Below are 15,586 nucleotides of genomic sequence, written 5' to 3' on the forward strand. Positions count from 1 at the left end.
GGGGGGTGGCCGGCCCCCTTGGTGGAGTCCACCTTGGACTCCCCCTCTAGGGTTGGCCGGCCATGGGGAGGTGGAGTCCCTCCGGGACTCCTCCTTCCTTAGTGATTTCTTCCGGACTTTTCTAGAACCTTCTAGAACCTTCCATAAAATCACCGGATCATTTTCAAACTTATAAAATGACTTCCTATATATGAATCTTATTCTCCGGACCATTCCGGAACTCCTCGTGATGTCCGGGATCCCATCCGAGACTTTGAACAATACTTCGAACTCCATTCCATATTCAAGTTCTACTATTACAACATCAAACCTTAAGTGTGTCACCCTACGGTTCGCGAACTATGTGGACATGGGTGAGAACTCTCTCCGACCAATAACCAATAGCGGGATCTGGAGATCCATAATGGCTCCCACATATTCAACGATGACTTAGGGTGTGTTTGGTAGATCGGGCCTTCTCAGATTTTCCCACCTCATCCCATTTTATTCCAACTTTTATTGTTTGGGAGGTCGGCTCGGCTCAGTTGGGCAGTGCCCACCTCATACGAAAATAGCCTCTCAGCCCTGCCCGGTAGAGAAGTGAAAATCGAGCTTCACACCTCGGCAGGGCTGACCTCGCCCGGAAAACCCCCGCCCGGTCTCGCACCTGGGAGCAAACCAACAGGGGTCAAACCGCCCGGCCCTCATTTCCCTCCCCAAGCGCTCTCTCCAACTCCACGCCTGCGCCCCGGCCACCGCTTCCTCGACGCCGGCCAGCGCCGCCACTTCCTCGTGGACAAGCGCCGCCAGGGCCACGGTGAGGGCCGGCTCCACCACAGCCGCAGACGAGAGCCTCCATGGCCACGGCGAGGGCCTGCACCGCCGCTTCCTCGAGGGAGGCTCCGCCACAGCCGAGCTCCGCCAGCCAGCGCCGCCGCGCTTCCTCGGGGGAAAGCTCCGCCGCGGCCGAGCGCCTCCGCGACCGAGCGCCGCTAGCCAGCGCCGCCGTGCTTCCTCGAGGGACAGCTCCGCCACGCCCGAGCGCCGCCACGCCCGAGTTCCGCGACGAACGACGGACAATGGACGAGCGCCGCCACTGACAAGAGCCGCCACGGCAGAGCGCAGTCAAGGCCGCCACTGACGAGCTCCGGCGTGGGTGAGGGAGCTCCGGCCAGGGTTCCTCTTTAGGGACCCGATTGCTTTTTTTCCCCTATTTACAGGGACCTTATTGGTTATTATTGTGTACACATGGACTCGATCTCGTTTCATTTTTATATGCAGTGGTCTTTGTGCAAATTTTAGACAACCTCAGCTATTCTTAGCACATACAACCTACCAAACAATAGATGCACTCAGCATATCTCGGTTGGCCCGACCTACCAAACATACAAGAAAATCTTTGTTCAACCAAGTTAGGGTCAGCTTGTATGAAGGCAGATAGTTGTTCTCTCTTGGACCGGGCTACCAAACACACCCTTAGTGATCGAATGAACCATTCACATACGATACCAATTCCCTTTGTCACGCGATATTTTACTTGTCCGAGGTTTGATCATCGGTATCACTCTATACCTTGTTCAACCTCGTCTCCTGACAAGTACTCTTTACTCGTACCGTGGTATGTGGTCTCTTATGAACTTATTCATATGCTTGCAAGACATTAGATGACATTCCACCGAGAGGGCCCAGAGTATATCTATCCGTCATCGGGATGGACAAATCCCACTGTTGATCCATATGCCTCAACTCATACTTTCTGGATACTTAATCCCACCTTTATAACCACCCATTTACGCAGTGGCGTTTGATGTAATCAAAGTACCTTTCCGGTATAAGTGATTTATATGATCTCATGGTCGAAAGGACTAGGTAACTATGTATCGAAAGCTTATAGCAAATAACTTAATGACGTGATCTTATGCTACGCTTAATTGGGTGTGTCCATTACATCATTCATACAATGATATAACCTTGTTATTAATAACATCCAATGTTCATGATTATGAAACTAATCATCCATTAATCAACAAGCTAGTTAAGAGGCATACTAGGGACTCATTGTTGTTTACATATCACACATGTATCAATGTTTCGGTTAATACAATTATAGCATGGTATATAAACATTTATCATAAACACAAAGATATATAATAACCACTTTTATTATTGCCTCTTGGGCATATCTCCAACAAGATTTTCCCTGAATCTTCGGTTCAAGCAAAATCTCGGGGGCTACTGACATAGGCATCCCCAATGGGCCTGCCGAAGATGGTACCCGGGGTTTATGGAAGGCCCACGACCCGAAGTTTATGAAGTTCGGAAGCCCAGTCATGAAATAGTTTGGAAATATAGAGTTGTATTAGGAATATTGACTTGTAAACTATTACGGGACGAACTCAAAGAGTCTCCCGGACTTTGTAACTTGTACATCAGGAAACCCTCGGCTCCGCCTCCTATATAAGGGGGAGTCGAGGGACAAAGAGAGGATCGATTTCATTGTCAACATAACCCTAGTTTTCTAATAGTCGAGTACTTTTCCGGCTAAACCCTCGAGATCTACTTGCCCTCTACTTCCAACTAAACTCTAGTCTACAATCCGTAGGAATTGACAAGTCGATACCTTGTCACCGGGGTGGAGAGTAGGATCTATCTGACCCCCGAAACGAATATCGTGGTCTTGGCGATGCTCTGTTTCGCGAAACACCATATCCCCTAGGGGGTAGGTTTTTAGGGAAGGCACCTCGCGAAGGGGGAGGTGAGACGACGGTTGAGGGCCGAACGAGCCTGGGTGGTGCGCAAAAAGAAGTAGGGTGCGCCACCTGGCCTCACTCGGGCCTCGTGGCTCCCATCTCGTGATCCAAAGCTCCAGGTCCCTTCTTTTGGTGAAAAGCTTCCGTGGTATTTTTCCCTGATTTTATTTCCTGCCAAAACTTGACAAAAGGGGGACTTTGCTAAAAACAACATCAAATTCAGCAGTTTTTATCCAAGAACGGTGAGATTCCAAAAAAAATCATTGAGCGAAGTGCTTGGAAAAGTAGATACATTTGGGATTGATGCATGTAGAATGCATACATGAACTTTGTCCTTTATCATATTGAATTCCCACATATTTGCAACATATATGATGATAATATTATGTTTTACATTGATTATGGGGATTTACCAATGATCCCCTTTATTTGGGTTATAATTCTGCAGAACAGGAAAACCCTATTTTGTGTATTTTTCATTTTGAAAGACCTATACGGAGTCAAATTGACTTGGGATTTTTGGAGCGTCACTTTTTCATCGGGAGAAGTAGCATGGGCCTTGGAAGCTCACATGGAGAGGCACCAAAAGGGGCCAGGTGGCGCGGCCAGGAAGTCTGGCCATGGCGGAGGTTGCAGAGGCAGCAGGGCGCGCGCTCGAGCGTCAACGGCAGGGCGGTGGCCATGGAGCAAATCGCTGACGCTAGGGCGGAACTCCAGGCCGAGCTCGCCGAGGTGCGGGCGGAGATGGTGATGACTAGTGTTGTCCTTGCGGTGGCCCCACCCGCGGACGCCGTCATCCACGACATCACCAACGACGACTAGGACAACCACATCCGCTTCGTGTTCGGTGGCGACTAGTAGGCTCTGCTCGCGTCGTTCGAGAGCCTACCTAGGGACGCTGATCGCCGTCAGGCTCGGGGAGCGAAGGAGGAAGCTCGCAACCATGCGATCTCCATGAATCGGGCGTACCTGTGCTCCGACCGAGATTCGGTCGCGAGGAGGGGATCGGATCCCGCGCGGGTCGAGTAGGAGAACCGCGAGCTGGTGGACGCCATTGCCGCCAGGGACGAAGCGGTGGCGATGGTGGCAAGGGATATGGCACGCTACCACGTCGCCATGGCGGTGGCGGACGCGGCAATGAAGAGAGTCCAGTGGGACTCCTCTCTGACCGAGGCCCTCGAACGCCGCAGGTGGCATGACGAGTTGTCTGATCGTCGGTGTGCGCGGCGCAAGGAGTGCGTCAGGCGGTCGCGCTTCGATGATGGCACCGGCCCCTCTAGCGACCAGTAGTAGGCTACGCGACTACGAGTAACCTTAGCTGTGGCAGGCCGCACGACGGCGAGTAGGTACGGCCATTTTAGTTTTAGGTTAACTCGACTAATCATCTCTGTAAATATGGTCCTTTGCCAATCAATAGTAATGAAGAAATATTTTGCTTACCTAGTTACTGCCTAGCGGGCCCGGTTGCAACCAACGCAGTCACTTTGCGCGACCGCGCAAATCCGCACAGACGCAAACATGCCGCTTATTTGGGCCACGTTTGTGTCGCCGCAGACGGCCTTTTCATCGCTCTGTTAGAGATACCCTAATGAGAAAATATTTTTTACTTATGGGCGCGTTTGGTAGGCTCGGCGCCCCCTGGCCCGCATTAGCCCAGCAAAAATTGGCCCATTTGGTTGCGTGTAAGCCCTCCGCGTTGTGGCCCAATCGGTTCTGAAAGCACCCCTGGGACAGGCCCTGGAGGAACGCACGAATCGGTAGTTTCCAGTGGGCATGTCCTGTTGTCGTGCCATTTTGCACGCCCTCGTGCAATGGTTGCACGCGTGGACATGCGCGGGAGACACCACGTTGTCTTGGCCCTCGCTCCCCACTTCCAGTCACCTGTTCCCTCCTTCTCTCTCCCCATTCACTCTCTCACTGACACTCACAGCCCCGTCGCATCAACCGCTGTCCATGGCCTCCTCGCCTCCTATGCCTCCTTCCGCTCCAGCGCCGATGGATCCTGCCATCCGACCGATGGTCACGAGGTCGAACTAGGTTCTCCTGCGCATCATCCGCGAGTATGAGGCCGGTGGCCGCGTTTCGGCGGCGCAGATCATGTCGGTCGCGTACTCATGCTAAATCGTCCATCGTCGTTCGCGAGTACGAGGCCGGCCGACATCGCAACTCGCAGTGCGGCCGTCGCTGCTCTTCAAGCCGCCGGGATTCCACCTGCGGATCCCTCTGCACCGGTTTTTTTTGACCCCTGTCCCCTAGGGTTTCCGTCGGCTAGGGCGGCGGCAATGGCGGCAGGTGCACCGGGCTCCAGCAGGGAGATGGAGCCCCCATCGGGGTTCGCGTCCATCCCCATGCACGCGCGGATGCCATGGGGCATGCCGCGTCCGACTGCTCCGAATGGCACGCTGCGCCGCCGCCGTTCAGCCGACCATGTGCTCGTCGGTAGCCGACAGCTCCATCGGCACCCCGCTTCCCGACCGCACCACCGATGCCCTACCAGACAACCTATGCTTCGGCTCCACCTCCTCCTCCACCCGGATTTGGAGTGCAACCTCCTCGAGGACCTGCCGGCGTCCGTGCGCGTCCTCCTCCTCCTCTGACTGGGCCGCTGTCGCTCCACCCCATCGTAAGTACTCACACGCGCTTCCTCATCTGATAGATGCTAGTGTAGATCGATTCGATTTCATTGTAGATCAGATAGTTGTAGATTGATGTGAATGTAGATAGGATTGATGTCAATGTGCGCTGCATGTCATGTCCATGCCAAGCTCAAGATCCATTATGAACTTTTCATTGTCTTGTCCATGGCATTACCTGACATTGCCAAGCTCCATGATGGACTTGACAATGTCAAGTCCATGACAGTGCTTGACAATGTCAAGTCCATGAAAATGCTTGACAATGGCATGCACTACATCATGGACTTGTCATTGGCATGCCCTATGATGGTGCTTGACATTGCCATTGTCATTGACATGCCCAATGATCAAGCTCCATCATGTACATTCGCATTGGTATGACGATCTTGTTGTGATCGTCATGGCCATCATGGAGTTGATCTGCTGAACTGGCTAACACTTTGCATTGTCATTGCATCTGCAGAACTGGCTCTTCCTGGAAACCTTCCCAGAAGGGCCCATATTGAACGCAAGGGATATGGTCGTCCGGGTGCAGCTTCGTGCCCCCAATGAAGGGTTCATGCAAGCGCACCGGCAGATCACCGCGCCAAGGGTTCACGTCGGCCATCATGCTGACTAGGGGCATGCTCCTAGGTAGCGGGTGTCGGCGTTCTTCGTGCAGGTGGAGAGCCTAGACCTCCCTGCCCTCGTCGTGCCGCCCTACATGGAGCAACTTCTGATCACCAAGTACAAGCTGAAGAACAATAGCCCGCCGGTGAAGGTGTGCTTGTACATGGACGAGCGCTGTGAGTGGAAGGTTCAACTCTAGTGGACGGGCTAGAGCGTCAGCTTCATCAAGTCCTGGAGCGAGTTCACCGCCAGGCTTTTCCTCCGCATCGACGACACGATCATCTTCACCCCTAAGGACTACGGCTTCAAGGTTGACATCTTCAAGAAGGAGACTTCGTGCTTCAGCATCTTCAACTGCTAGAGGCATCGCGAGGGCCCTTATGCTGATCCTCGCCGTTAAGGTGCAGGTGCTTGATCCATGTCTCTGCTGCTGTCTGATCGTCGTCGCTAGTAGTTGTGCTCGCCTCTAGGAGGCTGTTAAACACTTGCTTCTGTGCATATGTGACTGTTATGTTGGACTGTAGAGGCTGTTGAACATTGCTTTTGGACCTGGGTAGTCTGCTCCCAGGTTTAGGTAGGCGTCTTACCACTCTGACGCTAGGATTAGGTACTAAATACTATGTTCATTGTGTATCTTATTGTGTGTTGTGCTTATGATCGTGTTTGAGATCTTTTGTGTGCCTTTATGTGATGGTAAGGTCACCATATCTGAATGTGGCGAGGAGAAGCTTTGCCTAGGTACCCAAAATGGCAACCAAACACATGTGTTGTGGCTGAATAAAGATGGAACACCGTAACCAGGCATCAAAACAGCCTTCACTTCTGTTCGGGCCGATGCAACACAGGCCGCCAAACGCTGGGCTAAATGTGGTATGCGGCCCATTCGCGACACGCAGGGGCGCCCATCTCGCTGCATCAGTGGTGCACATTGACCCATGCTACTAAACGCGCCTTATCTGCATCATTGCCCGCTGGACCCGGATAGAACTAAGAGCATCTCCACCGGCAGCCCCCAAATAGGCGCCGGAAGGGGCACCGGCACCTCCGTTTGGGGGACGCCAGCACTGCATACTCTATTTGGGGGAGCTGTTCCCACACCGGCGCCCCCAAACACGCGGCCTCGGTAGAAGTTTTTTTTTTACACAAACTACATATTATGCTTAGAGTTTCATTTTAATGTCATTCAGGATCGAGGAATGAATAATATTTTCGGGCAAATCCGAGTAAAACATTATTCACTCCTCGACCCCGGATGATATTTGAAACCTGCTTATCTCTAGCCTACTACCTACTGGCCACCCGGCTCTGTGGAGGTGGACGATCGACCGGAGCTCTCTCCCATGCTCTCTACCCTGCTCCTCCGTCTTTGATCCCCCACTGCTCTCTCCGCCACGAACGTCAAGTAGGCGTCTCTATCCACGGCCACCGCCTCCTAACGCAGCTGCGTCTCCTCCCACTGCAACCGCCGCAGCACAAGCTCCTCCCACCCCTTCTGTCGTCGCGCCTCCCACCGGCGCTGGCTTAGCGCCTCCCGCCGCCATCACGCCTCCTGGAACTCCAGCTGCTCCGCCTCCTCGAGCGCCAGCAGGTTCTCCTCCTCCAGGCGCCGCCGCGCCTCCCCGCGTTCCCTTCGCTCTCGCCGCTCCGCCTCCTGGCGTTGCCGCTCACCCGCATCGTAGGCATCTACGGTCGCCGCTAGCGCCGCCTCCTCCCACGCCTCGTACTCTGCGAGCTGCGGGTCCGCCTCCAACACTTCTACGGCCTCCTCTAGTGCCGCCTCGTCCCACGAATCCCACATTGTGCTTTTTTCTAGGGTGTTGCAGCAATGGCGGGGGAGGAGGGATAATATAGACCGCCGGCGAGGCGGGAAACATCCCGTGCGGTGTCGTGACGGGAGACTTTCCCGCACGGCACCGTGGCGGGAGAGTTTCCGGCAGGCATCATGGCGGTAAAATATCCTGCGCCGTGCCCTGACGTCATTGACAGGCGGCTCCCACGCCCAAAAAATTTATCCTCGCAAGGCGCCGGCGCGCCCAATTCACGCCCTTGGCGAAGGGGCCGGCACGGAGTTGCCGGCGATTCTATTGGGCTCAAAAATTTTTGCCGTTTGAAGCGCGCTGGTGCGCTTATTTTCGCTCTCAGCCCACAAATCGCTATCGGGACCGCTATGGAGGCGCCGGTGTAGATGCTTAGCAGCTCCATCACCACGGATCCTGCCGAGGGATGAGGCGGGCCGGCGGCGGCGCCCCTACTTTTTCCAAAGCCGGGCAGTATGTACCGCGCGAGGGGCCCTTGGTATCTCCGCTTGAATGAAAGCATCGGCCTGGGTCCCACTAGGCTAAGTTGGACGCTCCGTAGACCATTTTTTTTTCGAACTGACGCTCCGTAGACCAGGTCCGTGGACCACCACTCCAACCAACCAACCGCAGCGCCCAAAAATCGTTCCTGACGTGGAGCTTTAATAACTGGCATCGATCCCCGCCCTTGATCCGCCCTGACAGCCGAACACGGGCCGTATCTCGAGGCCGGCAGGTGGGCCCGACCCCCTCTCCCCCCCTCCTTTAACCCCCGGGCGTACAGAGGACGCCAAACCAAAGGGCGAGAAGAGGCGTGGAGTGGGCAAAGCGGGAGAGCAGAGCGGCCATGACACCGATGCTTTCAGAAATTGGAGAGCTATCTAGTGTTTTTATTTCTTTTGTTGTTAAACATGTCCCTAGAACTGCCAATGTATCGGCTCATCTTTGTGCGAAGCATGCTTGTACTCTGATGTTGACGAGTACTTGGTTTGATGTACCTCCAGACTTTCCAGACTTTCTTGTCGTCAGTCTTATGGCTGATCAGGCAGGTTCGTGTATTAAGGAATAAAAGCTCTCTATTTTCCCGCAAAAAAAAGCGGGAGAGCAGAGCGGCCGTCTCCGCCCCCAAAACCAGTAAGCCCCTCTCCTCCCTCCGGAACCTTTCAGAACGTTCCCGAACCCTAGCGCGCCCTTGCTTCCCCGGCCCTGCGCCTGATTCCGGTGTTTCGCCTTCGCTCGGGGATCCGAAGCGCGGCGGTGGATTGCTCGTACGGCGTTAGGGTTGATGCTTCGCTTCTGAACCGAGTTAGGGTTGAGTAAGCACGTATGATCGTGCCGTACGGCCTTCGATTTTGCTTCGATTGCGTCCTTGGTTCACTTTTTCTGCGCTCATCTGCGGTGATTCGGTCCGCCATTTTTGGGGGTTTGGTGTTGGGGTTTTCTGAACTGATGGATGCGGCGCACCGAGCGCTCGAACAGGCGTCTTCTAGGAATTTCCCGGTGCTAGACGATTTCTACCGGCATGTTCCGGTAGAGGAAGGACGAGTTTCCACAATGCAGCTGCTTTCCACTTCGATCTGGTCCTCATTTTCGTCTCGTTTACCGCATTTGATCTCTCCGCGTCGTTTCGAAACGGTTGGTTAGTTGGGCTCGTGCAGGGTGTTGTTTTGCCCTCGTCTGTGCTCGTTTGCCAATCCCCAAATTTCCTCTACCGTAGCTCGAAGTTATCGAGGCCCATTTCTGCACATAAGTCGTCGTTAGAGTTGTGGTATGCGTGTTGTCTGATAGTTTGTTCAGCCATCGGCACTATCTCTCGTGCTCTTGTTGTGATTCGTCGATTGTGTAGGTGGTTTTTGATGTGGTTTTGGTCCGTTTATATGGATTTAAGGACTGGCAGCGCCATGGTTTCTTCAACCTCCAGGTCCGCTGGCCAACGCGGAGGCCCCTCATCTTCATCACAGCATCCATCATCTACCCCGCCCCAAGTGGTGTTGTCCCCGGCGGCGGCGCAGGTGGCTGTGCCCTACAAAATGAGATCGGTGGAGAAGGACCCAATTGCAATCTTCAGCTCGAGTTTAGGGCCCTTTTTGTAATATTTTAGGACTGTACTTATTTTTCTAGTTTTTATGAGATCCTCCCTGTAATATGTTAACCCACTGCTTCAAATTAATGCAGCAGCCGGGTCCTTCCGGACCCTTCCCTTGTTCAAAAAAAAAAAGGACTGGCAGCGTTGGTGCTTTTAGTTTGCTGCTTGGATTTGTTTTAGTTCCTCGTTTGGATTCCTTTTGATTTTGTGCCAATTGCTTCTGTTGCTAACTCGAGGAGTCTGGGAAGCAACGCTTCCCTTTACCGACCCTGATCATTCTGTCCTCATTTCGGAAGGATATATATCCCTGTGGATTAGGATTTCTATTAAGCACCTGAATAATATTCAGTTTATCAAGTATTGTTTTCCTCAAATATGTTGTGTTGTGATTATGATACTGTTGTGACCCTTCATGCCGTTTCTGTGCTGCCATATTCTTCAGGACAATGCAGTTTATTTACTATCTGTCTGTTACACACGTTTGGTACTGAATTCATGATCATGCCCCCAAAACATTATGGTTTACATAACCTTGTAAGGAATTAACACAACATTTCAAACTCAACTGAACATTGTTGTGTTCTATTCATGGTTTCCAAAGTACTGTAGTTCTCTTGTCTATTTAGCATCTTAAGATGAATCACTGTGTACATCTGAATCGGTACTGTGTTATGTACTTTTGAAGTCCATTAAAGAGAAGAAAGGAATACCCTTATCAAAGAAAGAAGCTAATTTCACAAAGACACAAGAGGCAGTCCGCAAAGATATTGAGAGAGCTTTCGGTGTTTTGCAAACAAGATTTGCCATTGTTCGGGTCCAGCTCGTTTTTGGGACAAAAAAACCCTTGTGAACATCATGAAGTGTTGTGTCATTCTACACAACATGATACTACATGATACTCGAGGATGAGAGGGGGTTAAACTTGCCATGTTTTTATGACAATGTTGGTACCTGAATGCGAGCGGAGAGGAACCCCGATCGCCTTCAAGCTTTCCTCCAAACACATCGAGACATTGAAAATGCCAAGACTCATAACCATCTCCGCGATGATCTGGTCGAGCACCACTGGCAGCTGCTTGGCCGTGGCCAATGATCTACCTTTGTTTTAGTTCAGATTCACTTTGTTCCTTCAAGTATGGGAACGGGTACCACATGTGAATGGAATGCGCAGGGAACGTGGTGGTTCATTCATGCAAGTTAAATATTTTTTGAGCATGCCGAGTTTCAATCCTCAGCCTCTTCTTTTATCCAGTCCTTTTTATTATTATTATTGGGTCGTTCAATCAGCAACGGAGCAACCATACATCAGGAACCTAAAGCCCATCCATGATCCAGGTCGTACCAACATCATCCGAGAGCAGCCGACGAGTCCCCGTCCCCTCCTCAGTCCTCGCCCAGGAGTCGCTTGCTCTTGCTCCTCCTCGCGTGTCCTCCGACGCCGCCAGCCGCAATATGCTCTGGTCGCCGTTACCTTCTCCGTGAGCTCCGCAACTACCTCCTCCTCGGCGTCAGCATCTCCTTCTCCCGCTCACTCCGCAGCTCCAGGCGGGGCTGTTGATGGCGTTGTTCATGTTCCCCATGGCATTGAGGAACTGGTTCACATCCCTTGCCTTCAAAGCCATTAGGAGACCGTACAGCTTGCTGAAGATGGCAGATTGACCCAGGGCATCCTCGTGTACCGGATGAGATTTGAGGAGCAGGTACTGTTCCCTTGTGAAGGTGGTGAGGAGGTCTAGGAGATCTTAAACCTCTGGTGGGACAGCTCCAAAGCGATGAGTCTGATATAGATGTTGCAGTGCAAAATTAGCTAATGCATTCATGTCCGTGGATATGCGCACCTCATCCAATGGGACGAGCATATCAAAGAGTCCACTCATGCCCTTTAGTGATCCAGTGCGGTCGACACAAAAGCCATAGCCATGTATGGGAAGTGCTCCATCCAGAGAGAAACCATTGTTGTGGAGTCGAATCATCCAGTATGTCATTGCTGTTGTGATATTCCTCGCCGTATCAGAAACAACCTTGCACTGACGAGAGTCTCCCGGAACATCCACTAAACCCATGGCGGGCTCACGTGAAACGTACTGCGCCATCGTGGAGCGAACCTCTCGTTGATCCCACACAAACATGTAGCGAACGACATGCATGCAAGTATATACATACTTTTCCCTTATATTATACTAAATTCTTTTACTTTTTATACTCACTTTCTCTACAACAAATCTTAAATAGTACAATTTTCTTATATATTAGAAAAACATTACAAAGTAATTAAGCCAGAACACTTGATGCAAAATTTAAGAATATCATGTAATGAATGTGATATTTAGTTCATGTTTAACAAAATTCTCTCTAGTTCTTAGTAAAATGTACAAAATTATTCTTATGGATTAATATTTCCCACTTAGATCGGCATCTCTATGTATGTGTTTGTGTCTATTTTGGTGTCCTAAAATATCATGCTAGGGAGCTTTTAGGTTTAAAAAGCGTTCAAGAGTAAATGTTAGTAAATAAACATGTTTTATAAGAAGTTTTGGTAGGCCTAATTTAGCTTACACAAATATCTTATAAAAATGAACGCAAGGGAAGGAAAAAATCTAGAGTATATAAAACATTTACGAAGGGTATCTTATAAATAAGTAGCTGCAAAATAAATAACGTTGTTGTGGTTGATTTGCGTATGTCCCACATATGGGCCCCACCTGCAGCGAGTGAAGTGAGTTTGTGCTGGCAAGCTTGGACCCTTTAGATCTGTGGCTGTACCAGATTGTCATGTGAAAGTTGGCATGTGAAAGCATCTCCACTAGCATCGTTTTTTGAAATGGATTAACAAAACTTTCTCAGCAAGGCCCTCAACACACCGTGTTCAGCCGGATTTAACCTATTTCGTCTGGGATCGCAGCAGCCCCCCAGGTTGCCAGGGCTGGCTTGCGAAGTTCGGATGAAGCAAATCACGCTTCCTAGCCCGCGCGTCACTCGTGGAAAGTTTAATTAAAACATCTGGTCCACCCACCCACTTGCATCTTCTCCCATGTACTCGCTTCTCACCCCATGCTCACCTACCCAATTAAAGAGCACCACGGCTGAAAATCTACTGCTTTCCAGGCCAAAAATTACGTCCATCCGATGCTAAATATCGCCGGATTTCGGCCTAGGGAGCGCCACCGGGTGAGGTGAAGATGCTCTGAGGAGGAGAAAGGAATGGCATCATCACCGACTCAATCCAAACGAAACGTAGACTAGTTATTTAATTTTGGTCCACCTGAACATACAGACACAAAATACCTAGCTCAAATAGATAAACTATCTATAAACGGCCTATTTGCGGATCGAATTTAGTCTGTGCAGTGAGACAACTCATCACCTCTCTCCTCTCACCCACCCCAACTTTTTTCCACGGGCACCGCCATCCAAATCAGTCGCGTGCACGCTAAGGGCATCTCCAGCGATCCAACGCAAAATGGACACCAAAAGCGTCCTTTTGCGTCCGTTTGAGTTGGGTCGTGGACACCAAATTAGCCTCGTTGGCTAATATGTCCGTTTGGGCCAGGAGTAGCATTTTTTCCCAAAATATTTATTTAGTTTAATAGAGCCATTTACATAGTGTTGAAATAAATAAAAAGCCTAGAAAAAGCCTTAGCTAGCTAGGGCGCCTGCCATGGATGCCTACTTGTCATCGCCGTGGACGAGGTCGATGTAGACCGGAGGCTCCAAAGGCCACAACCAGTGCATAAGCTGCTGGGGCTCAGCCGCCGGTGTTGGTGCGGGAGGAGGCGGTGTTGGTGCGAGAGGAGTCATCGGAGGAGCCACTAGCCTCTCTTGGGCCAACGTGGACACCCACAGTTGGTTTAACGTCTCGTCAAGGCCTGCCGCCGTCGATTACTGGTTCCCGCGCGAGGACGGTGGTTCCCTTGTGCAGCCAATAGATTGGCGCATTTCACCGCCGTTTCACGTGCGCGTGAAGTGGCTTGCGTGCGATCGGCGATTCCCCCCGTCGTGGCTACATATGGTCGACGCCGGAGGGCGAGAAGGGCACACCTCAACCTAACCATAGAAATCATCCATGACTGAGCCTTGTTAGGATGGCCTGCCGTGCCTACCGAGATGATTCAGACCTTTTCGTCCTCCACGCGACGGATGCGTTTGATACCCACAAGTATAGGGGATGTCGGAAATCTTCGACGGGAAGTATTACCCAAATTTATAGTTCGACTCAAGAGGAAGACAAGAGTACCAATAAGACCTTAGCAACTGAGACCCCACTCTCAAGCACACATGTATATCAATAAACTTACAAAGAAAATGGTGATTTTATAGCAGTTGATTCAAAGTAGTAAAAGAAAACAGTAAATGAAAGCAGCAGATTTCCAGTTTTCACCGGAAGAAGTAATGTGAAACTTTCAGTGGCTAAAAGCATAGGCACGAGGCAGCAATGGGGTAATGTGTGGATGATATTGATCATGTAATGTAATCCAACTAACATAGCACTCATCTCTAAATCAATTGTGTGTAGGTGTGTGATCCACATATAGTATGCGTACTAACTAATAGAATTTGCATATCATCTTTTGTCCTGCTTGCCCATTTCACCGGGGCCAACTTGGAAGTACAAGCAATTAAGGTCTACCCTTTCAAATAGATCGGAACAAAGCATTAATATTCATGAACACACATAACCCTCAAATTATTAATCTTCCCCTTGTTTTTTCCCACATGTAACCTTAGGGATTCACAAGGTCAACATAATAACAAGTAATACACCTTGCAGATAAATACCAACCTCATATATATATGATCAAGCAATATAGGTTCATTACTGAAATCATGTCACTCGGGCCCTAGTAACAAGCATTAAACATAAAAAAGATGTACCAACACTCATACAAGAATATCTTCAAGATGTACACCTAAAATCTCGATACATATGGAGGATTACATGATCAATCTCATCCAAAACCCATCCACCTCTTAAGCCTACAGAGAACTACTCACTCATGGCGATGGCGAGTGAGTCCATGATGGTTGGTGATGACGTCGGTGGCGATGATGATGATGAATCCCTCGAAATCCCTCTCTCCGGGGTGGAGAGCAGGATCTATCTGACCCCTGAAACGAAGATCGTGGTCTTGGCGGCGCTCTGTTTCGCGAAACACCGTATCCCTCCAGGGGTAGGTTTTTAGGGTATATAAGGCACCTCGCAAATGGGGGGCGAGACGACGGCTGAGTGTCGAACGGGCCTGGGTGGCGCGCCCAAAGAAGTAGGGCGCGCCACCTGGCCTCATTCGGTCCTCGTGGCTCCCCTCTCGTGATCCAAAGCTCCAGGTCCCTTCTTTTGGTGAAATTTTTTTCCCGATTTTATTTCCTCCAAAAACTTGACAAAAAGGGGCTTTGCTAAAAACAACATCAGATTTAGCAATTTTTATCCAAGTACGGTGAGATTGCGAAGAAAATCATTGAGCAAAGTGCTTGGAAAAGTAGATACATTTGGGATTGATGCGTGTAAAATGCATACATGAACTTTGTCCTTTATCATCTTAAATTCCCACATATTTGCAACATATATGGTGATAATATCATGTTTTACATTGATTTATAGGGATTTACCGATGATCCTCTTTATTTAGGTTATACTGCTGCAGAACAGTAAAACCCTATTTTGTGTATTTTTCACTTTCAAAGACCTATACAAAGTCAAATTGACCTGGGATTTTTGGAGCGTTACTTGTTCAT

At 50.4% G+C, this 15,586-nt stretch overlaps 1 protein-coding gene across 1 annotated transcript in view; it reads left to right on the forward strand.

The window, feature by feature from the left end:
* The first annotated feature begins 8,869 nt into the window (after positions 1-8,869).
* Positions 8,870-15,586, forward strand: part of LOC127306943 (putative nuclear RNA export factor SDE5) — an 87,714-nt gene continuing 80,997 nt past the window's right edge. The window contains exon 1 of the mRNA XM_051337644.1: positions 8,870-8,904. The gene's annotated coding sequence lies outside the window, so the exon portion shown is untranslated. The remainder of the gene's footprint in view (positions 8,905-15,586) is intronic.

The sequence above is a fragment of the Lolium perenne genome, chromosome 6 (genome assembly GCF_019359855.2).
Source record: "Lolium perenne isolate Kyuss_39 chromosome 6, Kyuss_2.0, whole genome shotgun sequence".
Lineage (NCBI taxonomy): Eukaryota > Viridiplantae > Streptophyta > Magnoliopsida > Poales > Poaceae > Lolium > Lolium perenne.